General features: G+C 40.4%; 1 non-coding gene across 1 annotated transcript; it reads left to right on the forward strand.

Moving 5' to 3' along the window:
• The first annotated feature begins 650 nt into the window (after window positions 1-650).
• Window positions 651-757, forward strand: LOC133813538 (small nucleolar RNA R71). The gene has a single exon (XR_009884547.1). It is a non-coding gene; the product is annotated as a small nucleolar RNA R71 (small nucleolar RNA).
• The last annotated feature ends 17708 nt before the right edge of the window (window positions 758-18465 follow it).

An 18465-nucleotide genomic window follows, 5' to 3' on the forward strand; every position in this document is an offset into this window, starting at 1 on the left:
ATACTTTGGGTTGTACTTCAAGTTGTGTTGGAGGATGTGGTGGTTGATGAGATGGATGTGGGTTTGGATCATAATACGGTTTATAATGTAGTCCATAAGTCGGTTGATTAGGGGGTTGTTGAGGTGGATATTGTGGATACTGCGTTTGTAACCCTTGATTATTTTTCCAAGACAAATTAGGGTGATTTTTCCAAGCAGGAGTATAGAAATTGGAGAAAGTTTTGGGTGTAGGTCTTGAAAAGTTACCAATAACCTGTGCCTTTTCCAAAGGCATATTATTCACATCTATTTAGCAGATAGCTGTGCTCGGGCATTATTCATAAGAATGTGGTCCCCCAAAAATCTCATAACTCGTGACATTCTGTACTTGCATTGCTTGTGCGGCGAGATTAGTCAGCTGCAATTGCTTGGTTAGAGATGCCACTTAAGCGGTCAATAGCACAATTGGATCAACTTCTAAGACTCCTGCTACTTTCTTATTCTCACGCTCAGTACGCCAATTATAGTTATTCATGGCCATCTCTTCCACTAAGTCATATGCTTCGGTAGCGCTTTTTCTCATAAACGCTCCTCCCGACGCTACATCTGTAATTGTCCTTGTATTTCCCCCCAAACCATTGTAAAATGTATGAACCAGCAACCGCTTTTCTATTCCATGATGTGGGCATTTCCTTTGCAAATCTTTAAATCGTTCCCATGCATCATATGAAGACTCCCCATCCAGCTGATGGAAGTTGTTAATCTCTCCTCTTATTCTGGCTAACTTGGCAGGAGGAAAATATTTACCAAGAAATTTCTGAGCTAAATCTTCCCAAGTAACTATAGAGTTGGCTTGTAATGAATTCAACCAACTCTTAGTTCTGTCTCTTAGTGAAAATGGGAATAATCTTAATCTTACAGCGTCATTACTCACCCCATTCATTTTGAATGTTGCACACAACTCTAAAAAGTTTGTGATATGGAGATTTGGATCCTCATTTGGTAACCCCCTAGATTGTACACAATTCTGTACCATCAGAATAATTGAGGGTTTTATTTCAAAATTATTTTCCTCAACAATGGGGGGACGAATGCTTGAATGTATCCCTGTAACTGTAGGGAGTACATAGATTCTCAATGGCAGATTGACTTCAGCTGCATTACCCATATTTGCATTGTTGCTGACAACATTATTTGTGTTCTCAGCCATGGTGAAATCCAACCTTTTCTTTTTCTTGCGATTTTCTCTGCACATTCTCTCAATTTCAAGATTTATTGGTTTGAGTGCCTTTTGTCTACTTCCCTGCATATACCAATAATTCCTGAAACAAACAACAACCTCGATCCAAATAAGTGTAAACCAATAATAAAAGAAAAAAAAACCAAATTAGAACAAACAACAATTAACTTTGATATTGGAAATTAAGTCCCCGGCAACGACGCCACAAACTTGATCGTGAAAATATATACGCAAGTGCACACAATCGATTCAAGTAATATAGATGATAAAATAGAGTATCGTTCCCACAAAGACGATTTCCCAAGTACCAATAATTGTTCTTAAATTTCTATTTGGAAAACAAAGTTTAGATGAATAAATTCAAGTTTAATATTGTAAATAACTATGAAAAAAATAACTAATTAAAAGATAAAAATCAATATTAAAAAGACCTAGGGTGTTAATTTCATAAACTGTTCATTCTACTAATTTCATTAATCAGTTCTAAATTTCTTTCTACTTTTTCTAATAGTAGGTTAACATATATCGATTCCTATTCTTTTTCAAGATATAAGATCTCATCCTATGTGCAGGGTTTCTACATCTCCGTGATAAACTTAAACATATAGCAGGCATTAATCATGGAAACCTAATTACTACACAACCCATACAGATACTGTCATCCAATATGCAACCTATGTCTATATAATGATAACTTATTCAATTCTCATCTTTCGAATTTTGAATCAAAATCATAAATCATAAATCAAGCAAATATTGATCAGGTATTTACTAGCACTAGGCACACATTATATAGATTAGAATAAAGAAGAAGAATCAATAGAACATCATAATTAAATTAGATAAAAATCCAAGTGACTACATTAAACCCTAGATAAAAAATTGTTTAGTTCATATCAAACATGACTAAATCAACATAATAATAATTCAAAAACATAAGATTAAAAAACTTAAAGAAGAAAGAAAAATATAAAAATGTAGAACAACTAGTTTAAGAATCAAAATTAGTCTCTAAAAACATAATTAAAATTTGACCTAATGACCTAATTAAACCCTAAGTATGAATTTCTAGTAAAAAAATTACAAAGGCTTTGTTTTTCATATGCGAGCCGCGACTTGACCTTCTCTAGGTCGCAACCCGTGTCAATTTTTGAAGCATTCAGAGTCTGTATAAGTCTTCAGGCGCTGCGACTCAGGCATCTCATGTCGCGGCCCGTGTCCAGAATGTCCCCTTTGCTTAGCCTCTGACTTTGCCTTGCGCCACAACTTATAAGCTCAAGTTCCGACTCTAATTCCATTATTTCTCAAATTAGGTCTTTCAACTCCATCTCTTCATCACAAACTAACTTTTAATCGTCCTTAGCATCATTTTGAGTCAAACAACCACCAAGAGCTTCGTTTTTCCACCATTTTCTGTTCTTTTTACATTTTTCTCATGATTCACTGCACCAACCTACCATAAAGACAAAAAAAAAAAAATGTAATCTTGCACAAAACACACATAAAGACTCATGATTACCACAAAAACACATTATAAAATAATGCTAAAAATGAAGTTATCAAGTTTCTTGGGACTGGCAGGTTATTATAGACGCTTTGTGGAGAGGTTTTGAAAGATTGCCTCACCACTGATAGAGTTGACACGCAAGAATCAGAGGTTCATATGGTCAGACAGGTGCGAGGACAGTTTCCAGAGATTGAAGAAGATTTTGATTACCGATTTATTTCTGAGTCTTCCTACAGATCTGACAAGTTTGTGATTTATTGTGACGCCTTGAGGGAGGGCCTAGGTTGTGTCCTTATGCAGATAGGGAAGGTGATTTCTTATGCATCATGCCAGCTGAAGGAGTGTGAGCAGAGGTACCGCACACATTATCTAGAACTTGTAGTAGTGGAATTTACATTGAAGGTGTGGCGGCACTACTTGTATGGTGAGAAGTGTGAGATATACACAAATCACAAGAGTTTGAAAAACTTTTTCACCCAGAAGGATTTGAACATGAGGCAAAGACGTTGGTTAGAGCTAGTGAAGGATTATGATTGGGAGATCCTCTATCACCCAGGGAAAGCCAACGTGGTCGCAGATGCCTTGAGCCGGAAGGGTCCGATAATTGTATAGTGCTAGGCAAATATCCAGGGAGTTGGCTGAGGATATGACTAGAGAAGGAATTGAGCTAGTGGTGGGCCAGTTAGCCAACATCACCCTGCAATCTACTATTTTGGAGAGGATTAAGGAGAAGTAGTTGAGTGACCTACAGTTGGTGAGGATCAGAGGGGACGTCCTAACTGGAGTAGCTAAGGACTGTAAAGTGTCAGACATGGATTTATTGAGATACAAGCATCAGATCTGTGTTTCGATGGACATTGAGATCAGATGGGAGATTTTGGATGAATCTCATACTACCCCTTATTTTCTACATCCAGGCACCACGAAGAAGTATTAGCATCTGAAAGCCTTATATTGGTGGCTTGGGATTAAGAGGGATGTGACTGAGTACGTGGAAAGGTGTCTAACCTATCAACATGTCAGTTCAGAGCATTAGAGACCAACAAGGCTATTACAGCCTCTGGACATCCCAGATTGGAAATGGGAGGACATCACAATGGATTTCATGGTAGGATTGCTCGGGACAGTGGGCCAACATGATTCAATCTGGGTCATCATGGATCGGTATATGAAATCAACTCACTTTCTACCAGTGAGGACAAATTACATGATTGACCAATATGCAGATCTCTATGTGAGAGAGATAGTTTGCCTTCATGGAACTCCGAGATCTATCGTTTCTGATAGGGATCCTATCTTTACTTCCAAGTTTTGGGGAAGTTTACAAAGGGTGATGGGTACACAGCTGAAGTTTAGTATAACTTATCATCCTCAGACCGATGGTCAGTTTGAGAGGACTATCTAGATACTGGAGGACATGCTGAGAGCATGTGTATTGGACTTTGAAGGGTCTTGGAGAAAATATTTGCCTCTGATAGAGTTTTCCTATAATAACAGCTACCAGTCGACTATTGGAGTGGCACCTTATGAGATGTTGTATGGTAGGAAGTGTAGATCATCCATTCACTGGGATGAGATGGGTGAGAGGAAATATTTGGGTCCTAAGGCAGTTTAGAGGACCATTGAGGCTATTGAAAAGATTGGAGCTCGGATGCTCGCGTCTCAAAGTAGATAGAAGAGTTATTCAGATCCAAAGCATATGAACGTGGAGTTCCAAGTGGGAGACTTTGTCTTCCCTAGGATTTCACCACTGAGAGGGGTGAAGAGATTTGGGAAGAAGGGTAAGTTGAGCCCTAGGTTTGTTGGACCATTTGAGATCCTTGAGAAGATTGGTCAGGTGGCCTGTAGGTTGGCCTTACCCCCTCCACTATCTAGTGTGCACAATATGTTTCATATTTCCATGCTGAGGAAGTATGTATCAGATGGGATTCATGTGTTGAGTTATAAGGATCTGAAACTAGAGACAAATTTATCCTATGAGGAGCAACCAGTTTAGATTTTGGACAGGAAGGACAAAGTCTTGAGGAACAAGACTATACCTTTAGTTAAGGTACTATGGATGAACAACTAGGTCGAGGAAGCGACATGGGAGCTGGAGGCAGGTATGCTGAATTAGTATCCCGAGCTGTTCAGGTAAAATTTCGAGGATGAAATTTCTGTAAGGAAGGGATAGTTGTAATGTCCCAAATTACCTAATAAGGCTTAGGGCCTTGATTAGGGGGCCAGGATGGTAATTTATGGAAAATTAATTGTTTATGTGATATATATGTGTGTAATTTTGTGATTATGTGAGTTATATGATAATGTGACTAGATATGCATGTTTAGGTGTATTAAACATGCATGTGGGCCCGTTTCTTATTAGAAGGACAATTTTCATAATTTAGCCCGTTATGGGTTTATTTGGAATATATGTGCATATATGTTTGAGACCAAATTATTATGTGGATATATTTGGGTTACTTGGCACGAGGCGATCCTAGGGAGCAAGTTAGCGGAAAAGTCGTAACGGGACCTAACACCCGATTTGGGGTGAGTTAAGGGGTATTTTGGGCATCTAGTACATTAACAGGTTTTTAGGAATAAATAATCGAGGATATATTTGGAGTTTGTGAGATTAAGAGGGAATATCGGGGATTTTGACCATTTTTCCCTTGGAGATGTTTTTAGTACCCCGAGCCTTGGGATTTGCTTAAGGTTACTTAGAGTCTAAGTAATCCTGACAAATATAGAAAGCACAAGGGAAAAACATACAACTCTCTCTCTCTCCCATTCACACACGCACTCAAATTCCTTTGCAATTCTTGCGATCTAGGAGGAATCGAGGCTAGCTTAGGCTCGGGATTGCTGGGGAGAAGCTTAGCATCACTTGGGGCAACTGAGGTAATGATTTCAAGCCTTAAAACCCTCTATTTTTTTGGTTTTTAGCTAAGTTTTTGGAGTTTAGAAACTTAGTTCTGAATTTTTGGATTTGATGAGGTTTTGGCAAAGTTTAGGATTGGGTTTTGTGTGTTTTGAGGTGTTGAGTTAATTGGGAACTTTTCCTTGGGGATTTAGTTATGTTTGGATAGGTTGTTGGTGGGTTTTGTCTTGAAGAAAACGGGGAAATTTTTGAGTTTAATGGCGAACTGCGTTCTTGTTCTTGGGGCGCAGTGACTCTAATGAAAGAGAAGGAGAAGGAGGTGCCGAACCTCCATTTGAGCCGCGATGCAAGTAGGGGCGCGCCATGGCGCGTGTCAAAATAGAGGAGAGTGTTGGGCTCTCTAACTTGGGGCAGGCCATAACTCATTTGTTTTGATCTGCGGTGCTTGAAGAGCTTTTGAGCCCCAGTAGGGATTTGAGTGTGGGAACTCAAACTTAAGGGCTCGGGATCAATGCTACAACCCAGTTTAGTAGAATTCGACGTCTTGGAGGCTAGGACTCAGTCTAGAAGCCTTTATTCACTGGTTTGATGAGATTCTCTATTTTTTGTGACTAGGTTATCGCTAGGGGCTTGGAACTGGGATCGTGCTCGAGGGTCGTTCTTAATATACATTGCACTCGGACCTAAGGTAAGAAAACTGCACCCAATACGTGATATATGTGATTAGGGTTGGCCTGGTTGTTGGTTATAACTATGAATAGGGCTTGGCCCCTAAGAATGAACGTGATTTAGGTTATGCTTGAATGCTCTATGTCTGGATAATTGTTTAATGAATGCTTGCCTTGTTTGCATAGGTAGTGCTCGGCCCCATTAAGGAACATGGTTATTATTGTGTTTGTGTTTGATTGGTTAAGATACCATGATTTATATGTATGCATGCTTATATTGTTTGAAGTATGCTTATATGTATCTGTATATGTTTGTCTGATTATCTGAATGTCTGATTAAAGCCTTGACTTATTAGTCAAGAGTGGAAATAGCGCGCTGCGCACTGGTCAAAAGGCTTAGGCACAACCAGAGATGTACTATTACGTTGGCTGTCCCTATGGTCATTGGATAACAAACGCTTGGCTAGCTCTATGGATAGTGACTCAGAGTTAAGGGCAAGGGCCTCAGGTGATTCTAGGGCATAGTGCCCCGGGTTGGCTCTATTGTCATCTATTCAGAGAAGCGGGCCCCAGAATGATCCAATGATCATTTATTTGTAATTGTATGCATGCATGAGTAGGTTATTACTGCTGGACATGCTTGATATGTATTTGGAATCTGTATTTACTGTTCATGCACATGATTAAGTTTTCTTACCGAGTCTTGGCTCACGGGTGCTATGTAGTGTAGGTAAGAAGAAAGGAAAGCTAGACTAGCCATGAGTTGGAGAGCTTCAATGGCGGCGTGTACATATGTGGCTGCTCGTCCACCATGGCCGAGGACTTCTCAGAGGAACTGGGGTTGTATCTCTTATTTTTCCACTTAGGCCAGCTGGTTGTAACTTTTGATTTGTATATACCCTTTTAATCATCTGTTTGTAACATTTTGGGCTCCCATGTATGTATTAAACTTTTAAATGAAAAGTCAACGTGTAGCATCCCAAATTCCCTAATATGGCTTAGTGCCTGGATTAGGGGGTCGGGAGGCAATAACTGTTTTAATTGTGTGCTAAAGTATTATGAGTGTGTCATTATGTGAATTATATTATAATATAATTTTGCTTGCATGCTTAGAAATATTAAATATGCATGTGGGCTAATTTCTTATAAGAAAGGCATTTTAGTAATTATGACTAGTTGATGGTATATTTGTAAATAGGCATGTGTATGATTGAGACCACATTATTAAGTGGATATATTTTGGTTACTCGATGCGAGGCAATCCTGCTGAGCAAGTTAGCGGAAAAGTCACAACGGGGTTAAATACCCGGCTCAGGGTGAGCTTAGGGGTATTTTGGTACTTGAGCTCATTATCGGGGTTTATTGGGTAATGATAGATTAAACTCTTATTATTTGGAGATAATTGGAGAATTTAGAGGAACACTCGATGATTTGACGGGAAGTGACAATTGACAGAATTGCCCTTGATGTCACTAGAGGGTTTAAGTTAGTTATAAGGGCATTTTGGACTTTTTGGAAAAAAGGTTGAGTTGGGTCTTAGGCAGCTGGAATCTTAGAAACATTCAGAAAGAAAGAAAGAAGAAAAACTCTCTCTCTATCCTTTGTGACTTGGGAACTTTAAAAAATTGAAGGAACAAAGCTTAGGAAATTTAAGGTTAGGTGTCTAGGATTAAGCTAGAAGTAGCTTGGGATCATAAGATAGCCATTGGAGGTAAGAAATCACTCTGATTTTTGAGTTCAAATTTATTTGGTTGATGATTTTCTAGGACCTTAGGTTTGGATTGAATTTTGGGATTTTGATAAGTTTTCCATCAAGTTTTGAGTTGTGTTCTGTTGCTGGAAAAGTGTTGTATCTGCTATGGGAATTGAATTGAGGTTTTAGGTTTGTTTTGGAGTGTTTTGGGTTTGGTTTGGCTGAAGAAAAATCCAAGCATTCTGGATTCGAAGGGGTCGGGCCGCGACCCTCTTGAACCTAGGGAGCCAGGTGAGGTCTCTGTCGCGAGGGCACACTGCGGCGCATGTTTAGTTAAAAGGGAGGCTGAGCCTTTGTCTAGGGGCAGGCTGTGGCACAAGGGCTTAGGGCCGTGACACTTAAGGGGTTTTGAACCCCGAGAGGGTTTTTAAGTGCAAGAACTCAACCCTAAGGGCTTAGGATTGATCCTACTACCCGATTTAGTGGAATTCGATGTCCCAGAGGCTAGGACTCGGTCCAGAAGCCTTTATTCACTCTTTATTGATGGGAACCTTTATCGTGGTTATGACTAGGTGATCGATAGGGGCTCAGAACAGGGATCGTACTCAAGGGTCGTTCATCAGTAGCTTGTACTTGGACCAAAGGTAAGAAAACTGCACCCAGAATATGATTTACATGATTAGGGCTTGACATGAATGCTGTACATAGTCTTGATTTGGGCGTTGGCCCTGTAAATGCGCATGATTATGATTATGCCTGTGTATATATGTTTTAATGTATTGTAATGCATTGTATCGGTATGTGTGATAAACATATTATGTGATTGTCTGTTATGGCAAGGAAGCTCGGTTTATAAGCCGAGGATCTGTTGTTGTATCTGGTTAAAGATCAACTTACTAGTCGAGGGCATACTTGATTTAAGGGGGCTTGACTTATAAGTCGAGGGTCTCCAAGGCTTGACTTATAAGTTGGGGGTCTGCGAGGCTCGACTTATAAGTCGAGGATTTGCAAGACTCGGCTTCTGAGCCGAGACCGACATTATATGCATTGAGCGCAGGCCACTATGGCTGGGCCACCTCGGGAGTGCATTAAGCACTTGATTGGCTCAGATGTCATATGAATAAAATAGAGCGCAACATGCACTTATGCAAGCCTATGGTTGATGATCTGTATAGTGTTTATGCTTAGTTGCAGTTATTACTGCTAAGTTTGCTGTATTAATCTGTGAATTGTTTGAATATGTTTTCTTGCTGAGTCTTTTGGCCCACAGGTGCTTTGTGGTGCAGGTAAGGGTAAGGAGAAGCTTGGCCAGCCATGAGTTGGAGAGTGATAGCAGTGACGTGTATATATGCAGTCCACTCGACCGCCACGGCCGAGAAATCACAAGGAAGCTAGGGTTGGACACAATTTTGCCGCCTAGGTTGGCTTATTTTGTAACCTTGGAGTTGTAACCGACTTTTAAACTTGTATTTTGGGATCCCATGTAAAAACTAAAGTTTTTGTTTAATGAAAATGTTTATGTCTTGACCAAAATTTTAAATACCTGAACCCTTAGTGGCTTATTCACATGTTTAGTCCAAATGACTCGTTTAGCGAGTCCAGCACTAATTTTAAACACACATGGTAATGGACCCTAATTAGTAGGCCGTTACACAATGTTTCCTTTGACCAAAATTTTTAAGTCTAACCCTTGACATTAACCTTAGTTACATGTTTATAACCAAATTACTTGATTAGCAAGTCTGACACTATTTAAAGTACACAGTGTAACGGTCCTGGATTAGGAGGACGTTACACATCTCCCTTAATCCCATGTTCATACATGACCCATAAATGACTTTGCAGGAGGTGTCTTGGTAAACGGGACCGCCGTGTTCTGTTTTGACACTATCTTCATAACACTCACATCACCTCGGTACACAATATCTCTAACCAGATGGTATTTCCTTTCTATGTGCTTTCATCTCTTTTGACTTCTTGGTTTTTTGGAGTTAGCTACTACTCCACTATTGTCACAGTAAAGGATTAGTGGCGTATCCATATTTGGAACTACTTCCAGATTAGTATGGAACTTCCTCAGCCAAACCGTGTCCTTAGCTACTTCAAAAGCCATTATATACTCGACTTCCATGGTTGAATCTGCAATATTGGATTGTTTAATACTTCTCCAGACTACAACTCCTCCACCAAGAGTGAACACTGACCCAGACATTGACTTATGACTGTCTTTGTCTATTTGGATATCAGAATCAGTATATGCAGTAGGGTTTAACTCACCCCATGAATATACAAGCATATAATCTCTTGTTCTCCTAAGATACTTGAGAATGTTCTTTACTACAATCCAGTGTTTCAAACTAGGATTTGATTGATAACAACTCATAATCCCTACTGCATAACATATGTCAGGCCTAGTACATAACATAACATACATAAGGCTCTCAACTACTGAAGCATAGTGATACTTTCTCATGTCCTCTTCCTCCTAAGGTGTCTTTGGAAAGAGTAATTCCATGTCTGGTCGGTAACTGACCTTTCTTGGAATTCTCCATAGAGAACCTTTCAAGCACATTATCTATATAAGTAGCTTGAGAAAATGCCAAGAGATTGTGTTTACCCTGAAAAATACTTACTTGTTGACGTGGAAAAATCAGTGTGCAAGTGGGTTGCACGTGACTATTTAGTGATTACATTTAGGTCTACCAGTGACCAGAATAGAAGTTGCTCGATGGATCAAAAAAAGATGCTAAACAGTATGGTAGAAGATGTGCTGACACATTCAAATATGCTTGTAACAAAATGAAGACACGACCCATTGGCCCATATGTACATTCGTGAGCCTATAAATAGGAATAAAGAGATTCATTTAAGGGTATTCAGAGAGAACTAGTGCTTTTTATACACGACTTTTGTATCCTTTTTTGGAGCTTGTGAAACTCAATGAACTCTAGTTTGCTGATCGTAGGTTTCATAATACATCAATAAAAACACTAAGTGGAAGTAGGTTATTAGCAAGATCTGGGGCTGAACCACTATAAATCCTTGGGTTGTTTAGTTCTTGCATTCAACTTATAAATCTTTATCATTCTAGTGACTCTGTGTCATTGGCTAAATCATCAGGCAACATTTTGGTGCTTTCATTGAGAGTTGAACTGAAGACCTTCAAGAAAATCAATGGCGAAATCCTCCAGAAAAGTGTGTTAGACAGAGCAATCTTCTGGAAGTGTGCTAAACCAACCTCCTCCACAAGATGTAGTGGAGGACGAGTCATGGGTGGAACTGAAAGAGGAGGAGATGGATGCTGAAACCTTGCAAATAACTGTGATTGTATTGCAAGAGAAATTAGCTATTCTAAGAGCTAATAAAAAAATGTAGCTTAGACAATGGTGCTGCAGCAAAGGGAGATTGACCGGCAGGGCCAAGAATTGTATGAGCAGCAGGCTGACATGGATCTCTGGAAGAGAGATGATACAACGACTTTAGAAATGGCCATCCAGTTAGCACGAGGACAACCTACACCTACCCCCCATAGGATTAGCCACCCAACACCCACCCTCAACAAAATCCATAGTCAGAGCATCCCCAGTACCATCGCGATCCACCACAACCAAGGAATCCTCAAGGACCAGAGCAACCTCCCACTGCTCAACAGGAAAGGCCAGTCCCAAATCCTGACACAAACAATGAGCAGCAACCACCCTCTCGAGTTGGTCGAGATAACGTTCAGCAGCAAAGGCAGAATAGGGCCGAGTAGCATCCCAGAAGCCCTAGATGCCAGACAGCTGGGAAGCAAAACCCTCCTGGCAGGGGACAACATTCCTCAGGAAGTAGAAGACAAGTGGACTCAGGCTCTGTGGTCCGGGGTCCCCCATGACATAGTAATGTCAAAGGACCTAACGACCAATGCAAGCCTCCCTCTGTTTATCGAGACATACTAGCAGGGAGAGAGGGGAACAATGCATACAACAGGTCGCACACTCATATGTCACAATTTAGAGATGGCCATGATTATAATGAGGCAGAATCTGGCATGAGGAACAAGGGTTGTCAGCAGGAGAAGAAAGGCGGATGAAAAAATCCTCCACCAATGGAGAATCGATTGATAAGCCAAAATGCTGGGGGCAACCTAAACAACCCAATGTCTTTGACCGACTAGGTGCAAGCGAGCAAAGGCGTAGGGATGAAGACCTAAGGGATGTACTCAATAATCGAAGAGAAATACATGATGAGTACTTCCCCCAGCTTCGGTCGCACCAGCAATCCCAAATCCTGTACAAGTCCAGATAGATGCCTTGAATCAGGTCGTGTAGCAACTAGTTGGGAATAAGACGTCCCATATAGAATTTGATTGGAGGAAGGGCACCACATTTGTTCATAGAATTGTTGTGGAAGAGGTTCCAAGCAAATTCAAGATGCCAATTCTACCCAACTTCACATGAGGCGAAGATCCAATATCTTATGTGAACAAGTTTGAAGTACAGATGCACATCCAAAAGGTGTCAGATGATGCTTGGTGAAGGATTTTTCCTGTCACTTTATCTGAATCTGCTTAGGAATGGTATTTCAAGTTCCCTCCGGCTAACACAGTTTCCTGGGAGATGTTTGTAAAAGATTTTTACTGACAGTTCTATGCTGGTCGAATACACCCAACAGAGGCTAATCAGCTGGTTGACATTCGACGGAAGGAGGGAGAAACACTAAAGGAGTATATTCAGAAATTCATGCGAGCAGCTGCTTGGCCCAAAACTGTTGAAGACGAGGGAAAGATGATGGCACTCACAGCTGAAGTATGGCACCATTCTCCCCTCTGGAGTAGTTTGCGAAAGAATGGAGTCAAGAGCACTCAGGAATTTCTGGATCGAGCAGACAAGTATATCAAACTCGAGGAGTCCATCAACAATGAAGGAAAATCTCCTAAGGACGATCAAGGCAAGAAAGAAGACCCTACCAAAGCTACCAATGGATCCAGTAAGCCCAACGACAACGACAAAGGTAATGGACAAAATGGGGGGAAAAGGGCGAATAACAAATCAGCAACATCTGATAGCAAGCGCCCCAAACAAAACAGATATGAACCAAGGTTCACCAATTACACTGCCCTGGTCGATAGCCGAGCTGGAGTATATCAAGCCAGTCAAACCACTATTCCCTTTAGGCGGCCAGCCCCGATTAGAAAAGATATATCCAAAAGGAATACGACCAAGTTTGGTCATTTTCACAATGACTATGGCCATGGCACCAACGAGTGTAACTAGCTCAAAGACAAGATTGAGTTCCTTATCCGACAAGGACATCTAAGGAGATATGTACGAGAAGGAGAAGGTTCTCAGTAGGAGACTTATAGAGGCAATGAGCAAGCACTTGCATGCCAACGCTTGCCCCCTCTGGTTGGTACATTGTTGACCATCTGCGGAGGACTGCACATAGCAGGTAACAGTGGTAAGGCAAGGGAGAGATATGCCAGAACCCTACCTCACGACCAGGACATCGAAATGATAATGCTGAGGAGTGAACTCCTAAAAAAGCTCAGACAGAGGAAGAATTGATAACTTTCTCCGAGCTGGACGCACAACATGTCCAATTTCCCCATTCAGATCCTCTGGTTGTGGATGTTCAGATCACCAACATGATGGTAAAGAGAGTATTGGTAGATACAAGTAGCTCGGTCAATATTTTGTATAAGTCTTCACTGCAAAGAATGAAATTGTCAGTGCAATATTTAGAGCCATGTAACCAAACCATCTACAGTTTCTTCGGTGATGGGCTAGCACCAACAGGGTCGATCAGACTCTCAGTCACAATAGGTACTGCACATGCGAATATGACATTACTCGCTACTTTCATAGTAGTTGATTGTACATCTGCATATAATGTTGTGATCGGAAGACCCATACTCATCGACCTGCGAGCCGTAACATCAGTTTGGCATTTGGCGATGAAGTTTCCTACTGATGCAGGTGTAGGATGCGTATTAGGAAACCAACGTGAAGCTAGAGAATGCTACAATTCCTTGATCAAAAAATCAAGGAGAGGCGGATCGGGAAATGGAACAGAAAAAAGGTTGCTAGTAGTAAATGAAATGCAAGCTCAATCAGGTGAACAAGTCACAAATAGGGCGTTGCCCAAAGTGAGGATAGGGACTTAGAGCTCACTTTGGGGATTTTGAAGAAAACATTGGACCCGTGGAGAACCTCAAAGAGGTCCAGTTAGAAGAGAAAGATCCAACCAGGGTTGTGAAAGTCGATAAAAACTTAGAGACAATAATGAAAACTGAATTGGTGGAGATTTTAGAGAAACACCAGGAGGTCATTGCTTGGTTGCATAAAGATATGGTTCGGTTAGACCCAGCGGTGATCAGCCATGTCTTGAATATAGATAAAAACTATCCACCTATACAACAAAAAAGAAGGCTGCTTGACAAAGATAAATCTAAGGCTCTAAAGGAAGAAGTCAAAAAGTTGAAGGACAATGGATTCATCAGAGTAGTGTTTTATCCATCTTGGTTCTCTAATCCCGTACTAGTTCCAAAGACAAATGGTAAGTGGAGGATGTGTGTGGATTTCACTGACCTTAATAAAGCCTACCCAAAAGATTGTTTCCTACTTCCAAGAATCGACCAGATGGTCGATGCTACATCATGACATGAAGTTTTATCATTCATGGACGCGTACTCCGGTTATAATCAAATTATTATGCATCCACCTGTTGAAGATCACATTAAATTTTGAATTGATACGAGACTTTACTGTTATAAAGTAATGCCCTTCGGTTTGAAAAATGCTGGTGCGACTTACCAACGACTAGTCAACCATATGATCAAAGAACTGATCGACAATAACATGGAAGTCTACGTCGACGATATGCTGGTTAAGTCGAGAAAGGCTGAAGAACACATCAAGGACCTACAAGAATGCTTCAACATCTTGAACAAATATCAGATGAAACTAAATCCTCTAAAGTGCTCCTTTGGTGTTGGATCAGGGAAATTTTTGGGATTCATAGTAAACTCACGAGGAATCGAAGCAAATCCTGAAAAACTTCAAGCATTGATCGAGATGCAGTCTCCTGCCAAAGTTAAGGACATTCAAAGCCTGACCGGAAGAATTTCTGCCCTAAGTAGATTCATATCCAAGTCAACAGACAAGTGTGTCCCATTTTTTAATCTACTCAGAGGAAGGAAAAACTTTTGAATGGACAGAGGAGTGCGAACAGGCTTTTCAAGCGCTCAAAGGCCACATGTTACAACCACCTATTTTTTCCAAGTTGATTGAAGGAGAGACTTTATACATCTACCTAGAAATAACAGAGTGTGCTGCTAGTGTTGTTTCGATCAGAGAGAAAGACAACATTCAAAAACAGTATATTACATAAGCAAAAGGCTTGTGGGAGCAGAACTACGATATTCACCCATAGAGAAATCGGTCTACTGCTTGATACTGGCATCTAGAAAATTTCAACCCTACTTTCAAGCTCACCCCATAATAGTACTTACCGACCAGCCACTATGGCAAGTCTTACAAAAACCAGAAGTCGCTGGTTGACTACTAAAATTGGTAGTTGAGTTGGGGCAGTTTGAAATTTCCTATGCACCACGAGCAGCTATAAAGGGACAAGTGCAAGCAAATTTCGTTGCGTAATTCATCGGACTCCCTGCCAGTGAACCAATAATGGAGACCGATGATCAAAATCAAACCCCTACCTGGAAGTTGTTCGTAGATAGATCTTGAAACAAGCACAACGCGGGGGCAGGGATGATTTTAATCACACCTGATGGACATATGTTTCATTGTGCGATCAGATTAAACTTTACGGCCTCTAATAATGAAGTCGAATACGAGGCTCTGCTTGTTGGATTAAGATTAGCCAAGGATATGAATATAAAGTCACTAGAAATATATAGTGATTCTCAGGTAGTAGTTAATCAAATTATAGGAGAATATCAGGCTAGGGGTTTCAAGATGGTTGCTTATTTAAACAAGGCAAAGGATTTATTGGCACAGTTTGAGAAGTATACTCTTCAGCAAGTACCTTGCGATCAGAATTCAAATGTCAATGCCTTAGCCAAATTGGCAAGTGCTAAAGATGCTGACGCTTTGAGCATAGTACAGGTTGAACGTTTGTTGGCACCAAGTATTCAAGTGAATGAATCTTCGCTAATTGTACATGTGTTAGACACATGGATGAATTCCATCATTAAATATCTCGAAGAAGGATTATTACCAGCAGATTGAAGTAAGGCAAGGACACTTCAAAGAGAATCGACTCAGTTTATTTTGGTTGATGGAGTGTTGTATAGACGAGGATACTCAATGCCTTTATTACGGTGTGTCTCTAAGGAAAAAGCTAAGGAATTGATGCAAGAAGTACATGAAGGTTTCTTGGGAGATCACGTTGGGGGGAAAAGTTTGTCAAAGAAGATTCTTCGGCAAGGACATTTTTGGCCTACCATGATCGAAGACTCTATGGAATTTGTTAAGAAGTGTGATAAGTGCCAACAATTTTCCAAGATACCATGAGCAGCCCTAGATGAGTTTAAATAGCTGCAAAGCCCATGGCCATTCACAGTCTGGGGAATTGACCTGATCGGGTCTTTGCCTACGGGAAACAGGAATGTCAAGTATGCAGTAGTTACTGTTGACTACTTTACTAAGTGGGCCGAAGCTGAGCCACTCTCAATAATCATGACCAAGAAAGTATTGGATTTTTTCATCAAAAACATTATATGTCGATATGGGTTGCCGAAAAAAAATGTCTCAAATAATGGCACACAATTTAACCGCGACCTTTTCACTGATTTCTACGAACGACATGGTATTACAAAGAGTTTTTCGTCAGTTGATCATCCATAAGCCAACAGAGAGGTTGAAGCTGTTAACAAAACTCTAAACGACACATTGAAGAAAAGGCTTGAAGAAGCAACGGGGGCGTGGCCAGAACAACTGTCAGAAGTACTCTTGTCGTATAGAACATCTCACCGAATAGCAACAAGCCATACACAATTTTCCTTGGCCTATGGGTATGAAGCCATGCTACCGGTTAAGTTTGATCCACCATCGCATAGAAGGCTGACATACAACTAGAGCATGAATAACCAGTTATTAATGGAATCTTTGGACTTGGTCAACGAAAGGCGAGAGCATGCTTAACTTCGAGTTGCCGCTTACCAGCAAAAGGTTGCTCGATATTTTAACTCTAAAGTACGTGAAAGAAAGTTTAACGTGGATGATTTGGTACTTAGAAGAGTTTTTCTCAAGACTCGCGACCAGAATGCTAGAGTACTCGGACCAAACTAGGAAGGTCCATATTAAATTGAATAAATTCTTCAACCAGGCACATAAAAACTTGCTCGCTTAACTGGAGATCTCATTCCTCGCTATTGGAATGGAGAACACATGCGCAAGTATTATCAATAAACAATTCTATTTAAAGAATTGGCATGTATTGATTTTACTTTTTACAAGTTTGCGAACAAGGGCTGACCAGTTAAATGGCTAGTAGATTATAAATGTAAGATCAAATTTTGATCACTCGTACAAACACGAATTTTTTCCATTTTATTACGAGAAATAAAAGGAAATGTGTGCAGCCAGTTATTCTTGCCAATTATTGTATTTATTACAAGTATTTTCCCATTCCGTGTGTTGTTTGTCTATGTTATCTTTGATTGTTTATAAGTACGCGAGCAGTGTTGTTCGAACAGTTATTGGTCATGGAAAGTGACCGAGAACCTTAAGCTCCTCGATCCTAAGCAAGAAAACCATATCAACAGACATATGTTAACACACAAGAAAAATAAGTGAAAGCATACTACGACCTGTTATGCTAAGTTCGGTCATACGAGCATATGTTATAATACCAATGAGAAGATATTATAATATCACAATGAAATGTCTTTACACAACGAGAAATTGCTGCTTGGATGTAATAAAAGTATTAAAAGGAAATTAAAGCTGTCTTAAGCAGAAAAATTTTCTTAACATTACGAACTGCTATTCGTATGTTTTAATTACATAGATAAAAATGTTACTATGCAGTTGAAGGGGGGTTTTGCTGTGACTGCTGGTCGACTGAAGTTCCAGTGTCTTCTTTAGAACCATCGATGCCTGTCACCAAAGAGATTTTAGGAGAATCTGAGGCATTCTGGGCATTCCTTTCATCCTCTAGATGGGAATCACACTTGGGAGTTCAGCTTATTTAGGCTGCTCAGGATGATAATCAAAGTTTGCCTCCTGATTCTTCTTCCAAAACATGTAGAAGTAGTTGAAGGTAGCTCCTCGAAACCTCTCCAAGTTTTGGGAATTTGTCTCCTCGAGCAGCTTCACTCTCTCATCTAGACCAGAAGCCTCCTTCATGCTCGCCTCTAGATCCTCTTGAAGTTTGGCTGCTTCCTTGTAGTTAGTCTCAGAGGCTTCCTTAAACTTCTTCTTGGTAGCAACTGCTTTGGCGAGATCTTCTTGGCTCCTCTTCAGCTCCCCAGTTAAATTGGCGATTTTGTCTTCAAAAACCTTGACCCTCT

This window comes from Humulus lupulus, chromosome 1 (assembly GCF_963169125.1).
Source record: "Humulus lupulus chromosome 1, drHumLupu1.1, whole genome shotgun sequence".
In the NCBI taxonomy this organism is placed as follows: Eukaryota; Viridiplantae; Streptophyta; class Magnoliopsida; order Rosales; family Cannabaceae; genus Humulus; species Humulus lupulus.